This window comes from Pongo abelii, chromosome 5 (assembly GCF_028885655.2).
Source record: "Pongo abelii isolate AG06213 chromosome 5, NHGRI_mPonAbe1-v2.0_pri, whole genome shotgun sequence".
Lineage (NCBI taxonomy): Eukaryota > Metazoa > Chordata > Mammalia > Primates > Hominidae > Pongo > Pongo abelii.
The window spans coordinates 84,761,167-84,776,404 of NC_071990.2; the positions used below are offsets into that span (position 1 = coordinate 84,761,167).

Sequence of the window (15,238 nt, forward strand, 5' to 3'; positions counted from 1 at the left end):
ACCCACAGGGGGCCCTTGTTTGCAAAGCTAGATATTGCTGGACCCACCTATTGGTAGACATCTGAAAAATTTCTGCAAATGTGAAATGAATATTAAGGTCCAGAGAGAATAACTGTATTTTGTAATATCTGTAATATAGCTGTGTATTTTATCATATCTGACTTTATATAATATAATGATAAATATAAATATCATTGCAGCAATAGTTATAGTAGAAAAAATCTGGAGTCCACCTAAATGTCTATTAATAATGAGATAGTTAAATAAATTATGGTGTCTACTCAGCCATTAACAGTTGATGTTTGGATTCAGGTGCAGTGGTGCCTGCCTGTAGTACTGGCTACTCAGGAGGCTGAGGTGGGAGGATCACTTGAACCCAAGAATTTAAGGTCAACTTAGGTAATATAGCAAGAACACCCTCTCAAAAAAGAGTCGATGCTTATAAAGTTATATAATAATATAGAAAATGCCTACAATATAATGGAATTATGTGGGAAAATCAATATACTCATTTAAAGGTACCATATGATATGGTTTGGCTCTGCATCCCCACCCAAATTTCATGTTGAATTGTAATTACCAGTGGGAGGTGGGAGGTGATTGAATCATAGGGGCGAATTTCCCCCTTGACTTTCTTGCGGTAGAGTTCTCACAAGAGCTGGTTGTTTGAAAGTATGTAGCACCCCACCCCTTCTCTCTCTCTCTCCTGCTGGCCATATGAAGACGTGCTTGCTTCCTTTTCACCTTCTACCGTGATTGTAAGTTTCCTGAGGCTTCCCCAGAAACAGAAGCCTGTACAGACCACAGAACCATGAGCTGATTAAACCTCTTTTCTTTACAAATTACCCAGTCTCAGGTATGTCTTTATAGCAGTTTAAGAATGGACTAATACACCATATGGTTGCTACGTAAACAGCAATGTTTTACAACAGTCTAAAAGTAAATGCAATATGTTAAGTAAAATAAGCCTGATATAGAAAGACAAATATCTCATTCTCTCACTCATATATAGGAGCTAAAAAAAAAATTGAACTCATGGAGATAGAAAGCAGAATGATGGTTACCAGACACTGGGAAGTGTAGTGCGGAGAGGGGATAAAGAGGAGTTGGTTAATGGGCACAAAAATACAGTTAGATAAAAAAAAATAAGATCTAGTGCTCAGTAACCCAGTAGGGCAACTATAGTTTACAGTAGCTTATTGTATATTTCAAAATAACTAAAAAGTAGAATTAGAATATTCCTAACACAAAGAAATGTTAAATGCTTTAGGTGATGGATATCCCAGTTACCCTGCTTTGATCATTACATATTGACACACTGGTACGAAATATCACATGTACCCCATAAATATTTACAACGATTATGTATCCATAAAAATTAAAAATAAAAAAATTTAAAAATAAATAAAAGTACAAAATGCTATCGTTGGTGGTTTTACAGTAGTGAAGTTATAGATGACTTTTTCTTCTATTTTGTTTTCCAAAAAGTGCTGATATTACTTTTAAAATAATAAAAAAATTAAATGTTTCATATTTATTTCAACATTTCTTTCTGAGATTTTATACACAGACACACATACCCAGATACACACACACACGCACATGCACACACACACGGGCACACACACACCTCCTTCTTTTTATTATTCATCTTCCTCACATTGGGTCAGTTTCTACAAAATGGGCATGAAGTTTGGCAGGACCAGAAATGTTAAGAATAGTACTAGTGATAATTTGAGCAGAGGCAGAAGAATGCTGAATGCTTTCAGCACATAGTGATCACAGAATATCTTTGAGGTAAAAGAACCAAGAAGAGAAAAGTGACCCTCATGGGCAGATGTAGCCACCCAGGGCTGCAAGACCTCATCTTCCCCTCACTGCATAGACAGGTGTGCAGGCATGTGGGAAAGAGAGGGGGCATGAGTATGTGTGGACTCCACCCACACCGCTGTAACAGTCAATGTCTAGGCTCAATGTGTTTCTCTATTTCGGAATAATTCCATCATGCCTTGTATTGGCTGTGACACAATTGAAGGAATAACAAGGAGCAAAGCACCAGGACAAGCTAGTCTCTCTTTTCCATTTGCTGTCTGAGAGTGGCTGAGCTCCGTGCCAATAAACTGAAGCTTCCTCATTATTGTGTGATAGTAAACAAGAAGCCATCAGGATTTCACCAATTCAATTTTGAGGGAAAGAAATTTGCGAGTGTTAGAGCCTAGGGCTACACGTGATCGCCATGAGGCTACAGTTTCTCCTCGGTGCGCCCTCTCTCTCTCTCTCTCTCTCTCTCTCTCTCTGGTAGTGCAAAATGAATTTTAGTTGGCATTTCAGCATGGCTCACAGCTTCGTCTTCTTGATTGAATGCCAAGCATGAACTAAAATATATCAGATGTTTTGTCTGCCTAGTGCCACGTTATGTGGGTGGAAGTCTGTGCAGTTCTACTGGAAGAACAAAACAATAGGATTAGCAGCAAGAGGGAAGCTTCAAGTAAATGATTAAACATTGGAAGGGAAAGAAAAAATGAATATTACCAGGAGGTAGGGGCTGAGGTCCTGTATGTATGAGCCTGCAGGGGTGTGCGGTGCTCTGGCATGTGTTCCCTGGAATAAAAAGGAATGGTTGGCAAGTGAAAGCAGTGCACATATATTCAGGAATAATTGTGCTGATTTGAAAAGAGCAACAGTATAAAACCAAGACAAAGCAAATGAAATCCAATTTATGCCAAAGAGTAAGAAAGTTTATAATACTCAATAAACCCTCAAATCACCTAAGAAAGAAATGGGCAGAGAATTATTGCCATTAATGAGATGGGATCAATTCATGATGAGAACGTGACCATTTGCAGCATGCACGCCTCACATCTTGGAAGCCTTGGGGTTTCTGAACACTCACTCCTCCTATTTATTTTCTGAAACTTAATTGAGGAAAAGGAGGAAACTGTATCCTTGATATGAGCTGTACTTGCTGCTCCCTGGGTTGGCTTTAGCTAGTAGAATTCCTGGTTCCTTTGTGTGTGCGGTTTTGCCTTTGATTTGACTGGATGATAGATTATCTTCATCTCTAAAGGAAACAAGTTAGAGAGGTAACTATGTCATAGTATGTACTTTAACTTCTGAAAACAATGTCAATTTTTCTTTCTCATCACTTTCTTCAGTTGGTCCTGCCTTGTTGTTGGACTCATTATAAAAAAGCCAGGTTTTCCATGCCCAGACACATTAACTATCAGGGATGTGTCCTTCTCTGAGACAAGTCTTGATTTTACTGCTTCCTGCTGAGCCTCAGTGCTGGCATTGGTCCTAATCAATTGGAAAATAAATGGAGCTTCCCAGGTCTTGAGTCAACACTGAGCCCCTGTTTTCCTGATGCTAAGAGCTGCCAGCCAGCCCATTGCCAAGAAACCATGCCAGAGCTCATGTTCCCTTATTTTCTCTCTACTTCCTTTTCCCTATCTCCTCTCCACCTCTGCTGTAATGCCTCCAGGCATTTTCTCAGTTCACTCTGTTTTCAAATCTTTCTTTATTACTCAGACTTCTGGGAACATTCTTGCTGTGTTTCATTGCCATGTATTTTTTCCACAAAATACTTCTTAACTAGATGGTGTCACCTTGAACAAATGAAAGGGAATATATCTTAGGTTTTCTTTTGTATCCACCCTGACCCTCCAACCCTTCAGTTACCCAACCCCAGAAGGGCCCAGGACAATGCAAGATACTCATCATTGAATGACTAAATGATTAAATTTCCTAAAGGATAATTCAGGTTTTTTTTTCTCCTCCGGAAGTTCTCTTGATTTATTCTCTTACTCTTTATTATCTTATTCATCAATTATTTCCTTTCTCAACTCTTATCTTCAACTTATTTCTTCCTTTGGGGTCCTTGTTCTCAATCTAGAAACATGTTTATGTCTCTCATCTGAAACAAATGAATAAAGACAAAACAAAACAAGCACAACCTTTCCCTTGACTCTGTCTCCCATTGGTTTATTCAACATTTGTTTCCTGTGCCTACTATGTGCCACGTTCTGGGGGCTGCATGGAGGCAGAACAGTTGCTTCTCTCATGGAGCTAGGGAGAGGATTCAGATTAAAATATATATATATATATCCACAGGAAAAGCTCCAGCTACAGCTTTGTTATTCAGGCCTAGGCCATTTGGAGTTTTGGTTAGAAGGCCTTCCACTGGCCCTTCCAGCAGGCTGGTTTAGCTTTGGCGACTGGGCATGGGCTGGATATTAGGCCTCCTGACCTCCTGCCTCCCATAAATCTGCACAAGGGCCCTCAGCAGCCCCAGTCTCCTCTTTCCTCCCAAGCCTGCTTCGAAGACTAGCCTGTAATTGCACTCCCTATTCTTTAACCAGCAGCAACCTGGCCCCAACGCCTACCACACGACCTCCATGCTATGGCCCATGGGGTTTGGTTCCTAATTACATGTTCTTGGACCTTAGACATTATTACCCATTTCTCCACTGGGTTTCACCTTTTCTTGTTCACCTCTATGTCCCTAGTTGCTCTTTCTGACATCAGCCCTCTTCTCACTTTATGTTTCCAAGAAGCAATCTCACCCATCCACCAGCTTTAATCACACCACCTCACTGAGGAACCTCAAGTTGTCTTCAGATCTCCATTTCCCAATTCCCAAGGCCTAGCTTCATGGGCATATGACTGGTGCAGTGGCACAGGACACCATGTTTAGAAGGGCCCCTCCCTGGGGATTTAATGCTCTGTGGTCACCATCTTGGAATTCTTAAACTTCTTTGAAATTTGAATTGGTATTCTGTAAGTCTATCAGTCTGCTCAGGCCGCCATAACCATGTACCACAGACTGGGTGGCTTAATCAAAAGAAATGTATTTTCTCGCAATTCTGGAAATGAAGGCCAAAAGCAAAGTGCCAGCAGGGTAGGCTTCCTCTGAGGGCTGTCAGGAAAGGCTTTGTTCCAGTCCTCTCTCCCTACCTTGCAGATAGCCATTCCCATGCTGCCTCTTCAAATCGGAGTCCTTCTGTATCCATATGCCCCATGGTGTCTCTCTATGTGTACTCTTCTTATAACAACAGTCAGATTGGAGTAGGGCCCACCCATATGATCTCAGTGAACCTAATCACCTTTTTCAAGGCCCAATCGCCAAATACAGTCACATTCTGAGGTACCGAGGCTTAGGACATATGAATTTTGGGGGACACCATTCAGCCCATCGCAGCAATTGAAGTCAGATGAGGCAATGAAGCATGCGCTTAGGGCTTAGAGTCATGGCTCTCTGTGGCCCTGCTTTCTGCCACCTTCCTGGGACACACTCTCAGGTGCCTCCCTGCCTCTTGGCCTTCTGGCCACCCAGCAACCCCTTCCTTCCACACTTAGAAGGCACATGGGTGCAGGTGCTGGGAGGACCAGGGTCCAGCCATCCTAGCCCAGGAATGTCAGTGCCAGTGCATGTTTGGAGGTGATTTGGCAGGGGCAAGCCTTGCACCCACCCCAATCCAGGTATCCAGCATATCCTGGTTGATGTTGCAATTCCTTGGGATTTCCTGAAGTCCATGGACCAATGGAAGGCTGTGGGAAAGGAAAGTGACTTCCCCACTTCCTAGCCCTGGGTCATTCAGCCTCTGAGAATTTGACTAAAGTTAGATAACCTCTACCCTGGAAAGTTGACATACATAGACAGCCATCATTTTTATATATATTAAGCGGGTGATGAACTTCATAAAGCTACTCTGTGCACCTCTTGTGATTTGGCCCTGCTTACCTTTCCAGTCTCATGTCAACTCTGCTTTCACCATGCTGCAGCCCTCTTGAATCAGCAAAGCCATTCTCTAAATGCATTGTATCCTTCCAAGCTTGTGTTTTTGCAAGCGCTCTTTCCTCTGTCTACCATATGCTTTCCTTCATTAGCATTGTAAAAAACTTCAAAATTAAAATTACATTCTATCTTCTTAGAGAATCCTTACTGTCATCTCCTACTTCCTATAACCTAAGTTAAACCAAGTGGTCCTCTAGGACCTCCATGAGTCTAAAAGGTTTATAACACTAAGTTTTTATTATTTCCTTACCTTTGTCCTTTCTACAGGATTGTGAGCATTTTGAGGACAAGGACTGTGTTTTAATCATTGCTATTTTCCTGGTGTCTAAGACAGAGCTGAGCACAGTCAATGTTTGCAAATATCTGTTGAAAGATCAAATGAATGCATTCCTGAATGAACAACTGAAAGAAGAGAAGTATGAGCTTGTGGTGAGCTCATTTTGGAGCCAAACAGTGCTGGGTTTAAATCCTGGCTCTCTTGAAGACTAGTATTGTGACCTAAGGGAAATTACTCTAAAGCCTCCATTTTCTAATCTCAAAATAAGGCAAATGGAATTTACCTCAAGACAAACCATTGTCAACTTATATTGATGAACAACAGCTATAGCTACACATAACTCAGTCCTGTCACTAAATTTCTGTGAGTTATTTTGGAATGAAAAGACAAAATTAAAAGAAAATGAAGCTGTATTCTTGCAGATTAATTTATTAACAACAACAGTAAAAATATACTCATTGAATGTCTACTGGGTAGAAGACATTATGCTAGGACCTGTGGAGAAATTAAACAGAAATTAATATTTGGCCTATGGAGGAGTTAAGGTATACAGTATAGGCTAAATTTTAAAATAAAGTAGGAAATGTCAGGTGCCATAAGAGAGGTATCAGATTTTAGATTAAGAGTTCGTTTGTAGCTGAGACAATGAGGAAGGCTTTTTGGGAGAAGTGGTGTTTGAAATGACCTTTCCTACAAAGGAAAGGTCAAAAGATTTTTGCTGACAGTGGAGGAAGGAAGACGGGAATGAATGCAACCATGAGGAGGTGGAGATACCTAGGAGAGAAATGTGGGCTTGGCCATCCTATTGATGTCGTTGTTTCACCAGATGCTGCAGTTTCAGCTTCTGAAACTAAGGGTTAGTGACCTGCCTTTTTCACAAAGTACAATGTGCCCTGGTTTTCTGTCTAGAGCCATTGACACTCTGCCCAGAACAAGGCCACCTGATGCCGACAGCTAAGGCAGAAACGCCTGTTCACGCTGTAGTCCCTCAGAAGCAGCAGTTCTGTCACTCTTTTCCACAATGCCCTGAAGACACTCGGCAGAGGCTCTACTGCAGGGGTGAGGGATCACATCCCTGTGAACAGGAATGAGCAACTGGAACTGGTGTGGACACTTGGGGAATGACTAACAAATCTTATCACAGATTGTCAAATTATGTTATTTAGAATCAAACTTCTTGTGGATGAGGCAGAAGATATACACACATGCTATAAAGATGGTTTTCTCTAATGACCAGTGATGATGAGCTTTTTTCCATATGTTTGTTGGCTGCATAAATGTCTTCTTTTGAGAAGTATCTGTTCATATCCTTTGCCCACTTTTTGATGGGGTTGTTTTCTTCTTGTAAATTTGTTTAAGTTGCTTGTAGATTCTGGATATTAGACCTCTGTCAGATGGATAGATTGCAAAAATTTTCTCCCATTCTGTAGGTTGCCTGTTCACTCCAAACACCCATCAATGATAGAATGGATAAAGAAAATGTGGCACATATACACCATAGAATACTATGCAGCCATAAAAAAGAATGAGTTTGTGTCCTTTGCAGGGACATGGATGAAGCTGGAAACCATCATTCTCAGCAAACTAACACAGGAACAGAAAACCAAATGAGCATGTTCTCACTTATAAGTGGGAGTTGAACAATGAGAACACATGGACACGGGGAGAGAACATCACACACTGGGGCCTCTCGGGGGGTGGGGGTCAAGGGGAGGAAGAGCATTAGGACAAACACCTAATGCAAGTGGGGCTTAAAACCTAGATGACAAGTTGATAAATGCAGCAAATCACGCTGGCACACGTATACCTATGTAACAAATCTGCACATTCTGCACATGTATCCCAGAACTTAAAATTTAAAAAAAAAAGAAGAAAAAAAAAATGGTGTTCAAAATATTTCATTTTACACGTGGTAATGAAACTGAGTTTTTAAAAAAAACAAATCAGTGATGAGATGTCATTTCCAGGAATCCTTTTCTGGCACCACCAGCTTGAGTTCATCACACTGCCACCAGCCCGCATGGGTGCTGCATTTCCCCTGCTACCGTATAATGGTGGTTAAACTATGGTTCTGGGGCACCAGGCTTCCTGACCTTGAAGGCAAGCTCCTCTATTGACTAGCATATGACCTTGGGCAGTTCCTTTAACCTTCCTAAGTTACAGTTTCTCATCAGTAAAATGGAAGTGGTGGTTAATACCTGTCTAATATGGCATATGGAGAGTAGTAAAAGAAATGACAAGTGCAGTAAAGAACATCTCAGTGCCTGCCACACAGCAAGTGCTTTCTCTCCAGATACCAGCGTGACTTCTTTCTGTCTCATCTCCTTTAGATCTTTACTCCACTGTGAGGCCATCTTTGACCATCCCATTTAAAAATGCACCTCCTACCTCCAAACATTATCCTATTTCCTCCCTTCCTTTTTGTCCACCGCACTTCATCACTATCTCACATACTATGTATTTTAGTTGTTATGTTTATGCCTGTCTCTTTAGTAGAATGCAAGCACCAAGCATCTGTATTCCCAGACCAGGCATGCAACATGGACTCAAGGGAGGAAGAGATGAGCCAGCCCTGCTATGCTGAAACTACTCCCGGCCCAGTGCTAGCCCTTTGGGACCCCGTTTGAACGTTTGACTGCCCTTTGACACCTGGACCAGTGGGCAGGAAGAGAAACTAAAATCGAGGTAGTAATTTAAGCAGCACATTATGGGCGGCTCTGCCCTTACTGAACTTGAACTCAATGCTGCCGATTTTTCATAAACCTTGATTCATGCTACCCCACTCCCTCTCGCTCCGCTAATGAGCTCCTCCTGTTACCCAAAGTTGACTCGAGGGACCCACTGCAGAGCCCGGGGTGGCAAAGAATTCTCTGACTCAGGCTCTGACTTGGACTCGGAGGGGCAAAGTGAGCAGGAAAGGGATCTGCAAAGCTCACCTCCTCTTGGCCAAGGCGGCCTCGCGCTGGGGAGGCGGCTCCCGCGCTGCAGCCCCGGCTCCAGCGCCCCGCGCCGCCTCCGCTGCGGGTCGGGAGCGCGCGTCTCCGCCGCACCTGGGATCCAGGAACCACTCGCCTGGCCCTGGGCGGTGGGAGGCGGCGGCGGCGGCGCTCGCGCACCTCGGAGGAGCCAGGAGCCGGAACCAGGGCCAAGCCCGCGGGCCGGGGCGAGCCAGCCGGTAACCATGGGCGGGACAGGGCGACCAGGGCCGAGCAAAGCCCCGGAGCTGGGTGCGGGGCGCGTGCAGCTTTGGTCAAGGCAGGGCTTGCTTGGGTTTGGGGGCAGTCTTTAGTTTAGAGGGGCTGGAGAATGGGGTGGGAGGAGGAGAACTGGGGTGTGAGGACGCCCACGGGAAGAGTGTGGACCCCGTGGAGAGCACCAAGTTTAAAACCTTCCCGGCAGCCCGCTGATGTGCGTGTGGACGCCGCTGGGCGTCCGAAAAGCCTGGAAGCGGCGGCGCTCGGGGCTTGGGTGGGCTTCCTCCCCTCCGCTGGGCCCCAGCGCCCGAGGCACACCATTTCCCGCTGGTGAGAAAACTTTCCTTGCTGCGGCCCTCCTGCCGCCTTGGTGCCCTGCAACTAAGAGAGCCCCCCTGGGCTGGGGAAATGTGCTGGCTCCTGGCCCCGGGCGCCCCCCATCCCATGCATTGGGCAGGGTTCTCAGATGATCCCTGGCTTGACAGTTGCTCATTCATTTTGTTTGGACTGGGGAGCCTGCTCGCAGGTCGTGTTACTGATTAGAAGGAAATAGGGGTTTTACACTTTCCCCGCCGCCCCACCCCGCAACCCGCCCCCGCTCCCCCGCCCGCCCCGCGCCCGGTGCCCCGTGCCCCGTGCCCTGTGCCTTTCCCATCCTTTCTGTGTAATTAATTGAGGAAGGCAAAGAGTAGTCTCTGCAGAAACCTGTTTGGAGGCGTTGTGGTTTTCACAGCATGTTAGATGGCACAGAATCTCAGCCACTACTCTGCATATTTTGACAACAGTGAAACACTGGTGTTTTGAAGGCAAAGGAAGCTTGAGGGAATGTGTCCAGGGAGAGGAGAGAGGGGAACTCTCATGCATAAATTAATTCTTACGAAAACCCCAAAAGTAAACAGTAGTATTTTCAGTTTGCAGGTGGAGAAAATTAGATTGCGATATTAAATACGTTTTCCAAGGTGACTCCCCCAGTTAAGTAATAGTGGGGAGTAGGGGTCTGGAAGCTAGGACTGAGAGTCTAGTTTCCTTTAGGTACATTGCATGGGGTACACAGCCAAGAACAGGTGCAGGAGAGTGACGTGGGCCTGCAAGGATAAGGTCAGGAAAGCCAGAGGCCACTATGAGCTGGGGTACCCACAGGGAGTTTTGTTCTTATGAGGAAGATCATCCAGTGTTTATGGAAGAATAGATGATATTAACAGGTGATAGGAAAAGGAAGAGTTGCTTTCAGTCTGTATCTTTCTTTTCAAAATGAGAAGGCCAGCCTAAACCCTTTAAAGAGGGTCTCAAAGCCCGAAACTGGACTGGATTGTTCAAAGCCCAAATGGCAGACGTCCTAGAGTAATGAAAGCGGTTACAGTCATCTTTGTGCAGGTATGAGAGATGAGAACGGACCCAGGAGACTTTTCAAACGAGGGAAACATTGAATCCTGGCAACATTCTAGAACAAATTCTTTAAGATAGCTCAAAACTACCTAGGGAAGCATTTACAAAGACTTATGCCAAACCAACTCCCTTCCCTTTTCTAGCAATCTACTGGGCTATAGATCAGGGTGTGCTGTATCCATTATCTTCAAATGTGGGCTATGACTCATTAGGCTAATGATCAGTTTAGTGAGTTTCAAATAGCGGTTTTTAAAACATGAAAGCCAAGAGGAAGAAAGATAAGATATCAGAGTGCATTGCAGGAGCAAGGGAAAGTACTGTTTTGTGAAGCGCGAGCTGGTGATGCATGTGTCCTGTTCTGCGTTGCTGATCCTGCTGCCTCTGCGTGAGTGTTCATACCCATCGCTAGCTGCCCCCTTTCAGCCTTCTGAGCTAGCCCCACTCTGGTCACAGTGGGGGTCATCTTTTACCTTGCAGATTATGTCATCAACATATTCTGGAAAGGTGTTCACTTCCTCCTCCCCATTTCTCTTGGCCCCCAGATGCTGAGGTATTTTGCCAATCAGAATTCATCTCTGCATTATTTATCTGTGACCTTTTTTTGATAGCTACAGTTCATAGATAACTTTTATCAAACATATTAAATTAGTTCAAATTGTATAAAGAGAATATCACATCTGTCCTTTTTAGCTTTCAAGGGAAATGTTTTCGTTACTTGGAGTACAAAAAATATTGGAAGAACAATATTCTTATGATGTTTGTGTAATATATTTAAGGAACTATTATTATACCAAGCTATGATATTTGGAAGATTACCAGATAATGCCTCATTGTGTCATTTGCTGTCTAGTCTTTTTTTTTTTTTAATTTTTCTTATTTTGGCTTTTTTTCCTAAATGAAATATCAAGGTAGATATATGAGAACCTCTCCATAACTCTTGAACCCACTGGTTACTTCAAGAGTATGAGGGTTCATCATGCAAAGGAATATGAAGAAATGTTTAAATAAACAAAATGAAAAATAAGATGAGGGTTGAGCAAGGAGGCTTTGTTGAGTAGATTTACTTCCTTCATCCCAAAGCTAGTGATGGTGTGTCCGAAATTGGTGGGTTCTTGGTCTCACTGACTTCAAGAATGAAGCCACAGACCCTCGCGGTGAGTGTTACAGTTCTTAAAGATGGTATGTCCCGAGTTTGTTCCTTCTGATGTTCGGACGTGTTTGGAGTTTCTTCCTTCTGGTGGGTTTGTGGTCTCGCTGGTTTCAGGAGTGAAGCTGCAGACCTTCACGGTGAGTGTTACAGCTCATAAAGGCAGTGCAGACCCAAAGAGGGAGCAGCAGCAAGATTTATTGCAAAGAGGGAAAGAGAAAAGCTTCCACAATGTGGAAGGGGACCCGCGGGTTGCCACTGCTGGCTCTAGTAGCCTGCTTTTATTCCCTTATCTGATCCCACCCACATGCTGCTGATTGGTCTATTTTACAGAGAACTGATTGGTCCGTTTCACAGACAGCTGATTGGTCCGTTTTGACAGGGTGCTGATTAGTGCATTTACAATCCCTGAGCTAGACACAGAGTGCTGATTGGTGTATTTACAATCCTCTACCTAGACAAAAAAGTTCTCCAAGTCTCCACTAGATTAACTAGACACAGAGCACTGATTGGTGCGTTTACAAACTTTGAGCTAGACACAGGGTGCTGATTGGTGCATTTACAAACCTTGAGCTAGACACAGAGTGCTGATTGGTGCATCCGCGAACCCCAAGCTAGACACATATGGAGTGCCGATTGGTGCATTTACAATCCTCCAGCTAGACATAAAAGTTCTCCAAGTCCCCACTAGATTAGCTAGACACAGAGCACTGATTGTTGTGTTTACAAACCTTGAGCTAGACACAGATTGCTGACTAGTGTGATTACAAACCTTGAGCTAGACACAGAGTGCTGACTGCTGTGTTTACAATCCTTTAGCTAGACATAAAAGTTCTCCAAGTCCCCACCAGATTAGCTAGACGCAGAGTGCTGATTGGTGCATCCACGAACCCCAAGCTAGACACAGGGTGCTGTTTCGTGCATATACAATCCTCCAGCTAGACATAAAAGTTCTTCAAGTCCCCACCTGATTCAGGAGCCCAGCACTTTGCCTAGTGGATCCCGGGCCAGGGCCACGGGCGGAGCTGCCCCCCAGTCCCGCGCCACAAGCCTGCACTCCTCAGCTCTTGGGTGGTTGATGGGACCGGGCGCCATGGAGCAGGGGTGGTGCCCATGGGGGAGGCTTGGGCAGCGTGGGAGCCCACCACGGGGTGGGGGGTGGGGGGCTTGGCTCTGGCATGGCGGGCTGCAGGTCCTGAGCCCTGCCCCATGGGGAGGCGGCTGAGGCCCGGCGAGAATTTGAGTATGGTGCAGGTGGGCTGGCAGTGCTGGGGGATGCGATGCCCCCTCTGCAGCTGCTGGCCCGGGTGCTAAGCCCCTCACTGCCCAGGGCTGGCGGGTCCCACTGAGCCTGCGCCCACCTAGAACTCGCATTGGCCCAGGGAGCGCCGCTCGCAGCCCAGGTTCCCGCCCGTGTCTCTCCCTCCACACCTCTCCGCAAGCAGAGGGAGCCGGCTCCAGCCTCGGCCAGCGCAGAGAGGGGCTCCCACAGTGCAGCAGTGGGCTGAAGGGCTCCTCAAGCATGGCCAGAGCAGACACCGCGGAGGAGGTGCTGAGAGTGAGCGAGGGCTGCTAGCACGTTGTCACCTCTCAATGGGGCCATTTGAGGGTGAGTTGAGCTGTCCATGTGCTTCTTGCATTTGGGGCTCACACAGGGGCCTAGGTGGCTGGATCACTCACCTTCCCAGAGTTTGTTGGGCAAAGGATGTCTGAAGATGATCTGGAAGCCAGATGGGGCCACATGGGAGGAAGGGCTGGCCTAAGGGCGAGGGCGCCTGGCAGCAGAAGTAGGAATGAGCAGCCAGCTGAAGGAAGGTGAGTATTACTAACACACCCATGTGAGGTATGAAGATAGTTAATTCAGTCCTGTCCTCCTGCTTTGATCTTGGAGTGATGTGAAACTAGCTAGCAGTTGAGTGGATGGTGGAGAAATAGAAAAGTTTACCTTCCCCCAACCTGAGCAGGAGACCAGCATGTAGCAGGACATTGCAGAAATAGGGCAGATTCATGTTATAATGGGTCAGAGTTTCTTTTGTTTCCAAAGATTAGACATTTTAATTCTTTTAGGTTTTTATATTTCTTATTTATTTATTTATTTATTCATTTGAGACAAAGTCTCACTGTCTGTTGCCCAGGCTGGAGTGCAGTGGCATGATCACAGCTCACTGCAGCCTCAACCTTCTGGGCTTAAATGATCCTCCCATCTCAGTCTCTCAAGTAGCTGGGACTACAGGCACAGAACACCATGCCCAGCTAATTAAAAACAATTTTTTTGTAGAGACGTGGTTTTGCTATGTTTCCCAGGCTGGTCTTGCATTCCTGGGCTCAAGTGATCCTCCTGCCTCCATATCCCAAAGTGCTGGGATTACAAGTGTGAGCCACTGCGACTGGCCTCTTTTGGGACTTTGAAGTTGTTGCATGAGCAGAAACATCATGAGATCTACTCAAGTATTTGTTTTAGGGCAGGGAAGATGAATCCCTTGAGTGTATTTTAAGGAGCAATAGAAAACCAAAATACAGTTGACATTTGAGCAGGCCCCGCAAGTTGTGCCAGCTCAGAGTAGGTAATATATGCTTGGGTTAAAATTAAGTAGAGTAGCAATCTGTGTTTATTGTTACATTTACTTTTGACAAAGGAAGACTTAGAGGCAGAAGCAGTTAGAAAAGAAAAGAAAATGTTTACTTCCCCAGAGTGCAAAGGAGTCAAGCTTTATAAGACTGGCTCATCAAATAAAATCACAATAAATACTCGAAAGAAAATATTCCACCAAATTACGAAAGTTCTCCATTTACATTAGTCTGTTGTTGATGATTGAAAACAACTTTCTTACAAAATTATCTATTCCTAAAAGTCGTGACTTGTTTTCAGACATCAGCATAGCAAACAATCAAGGGAAAAAATGGTTTCTTTAAGGGAGTGAGATGTGTTTGAAATTTTATTTTGGAGACCAACTTTCAGGCAGGATGATCATGTTATTTTTTGCTTCATGTCAGGGTACAAAGTGATTTTTTTTGCTTGACTGGAGTATGACAAGTGCTTAGTCCTATTGGAGAGGGGGAAAGTATGCATTTTCCTTGCAATCATGATTCTGTCACTTATAGTATTGTTGAGATATGAGGTAAAAAAGCAGAAGTTGAGACTAGCTTTATGAGATGCTAAAATTATATATGTTAAAATCTGAGTTTAATTGTTGCTCATGTTTCTGTTATCAAGACCTGTGTAATTTTTGCCTCACTAGAGAACATTAGTAAAATTTCATAACCCTTCAAGTGAAAATAGTTTGTAAGCTTCAAATAATTCTCCTGCAAGGTGCATTTGTTTTCCTCTTGCATGTCCTTGGTAATAGCAAAAACAACAATCACTGGAAGGCAGAGCAGGCTGAGGGAGGGGCTTCTTCAGGATTAGTTTTGAAGTTACCTGGTTTAACAAGAGAGAAAAA

The 15,238-nt window shown here is 44.6% G+C and overlaps 1 protein-coding gene across 1 annotated transcript in view; it reads left to right on the forward strand.

The window, feature by feature from the left end:
* The first annotated feature begins 8,987 nt into the window (after positions 1-8,987).
* MRAP2 (melanocortin 2 receptor accessory protein 2) overlaps positions 8,988-15,238 on the forward strand; it is a 58,021-nt gene continuing 51,770 nt past the window's right edge. Inside the window, exon 1 of the mRNA XM_024248557.3 lies at positions 8,988-9,246. The gene's annotated coding sequence lies outside the window, so the exon portion shown is untranslated. The remainder of the gene's footprint in view (positions 9,247-15,238) is intronic.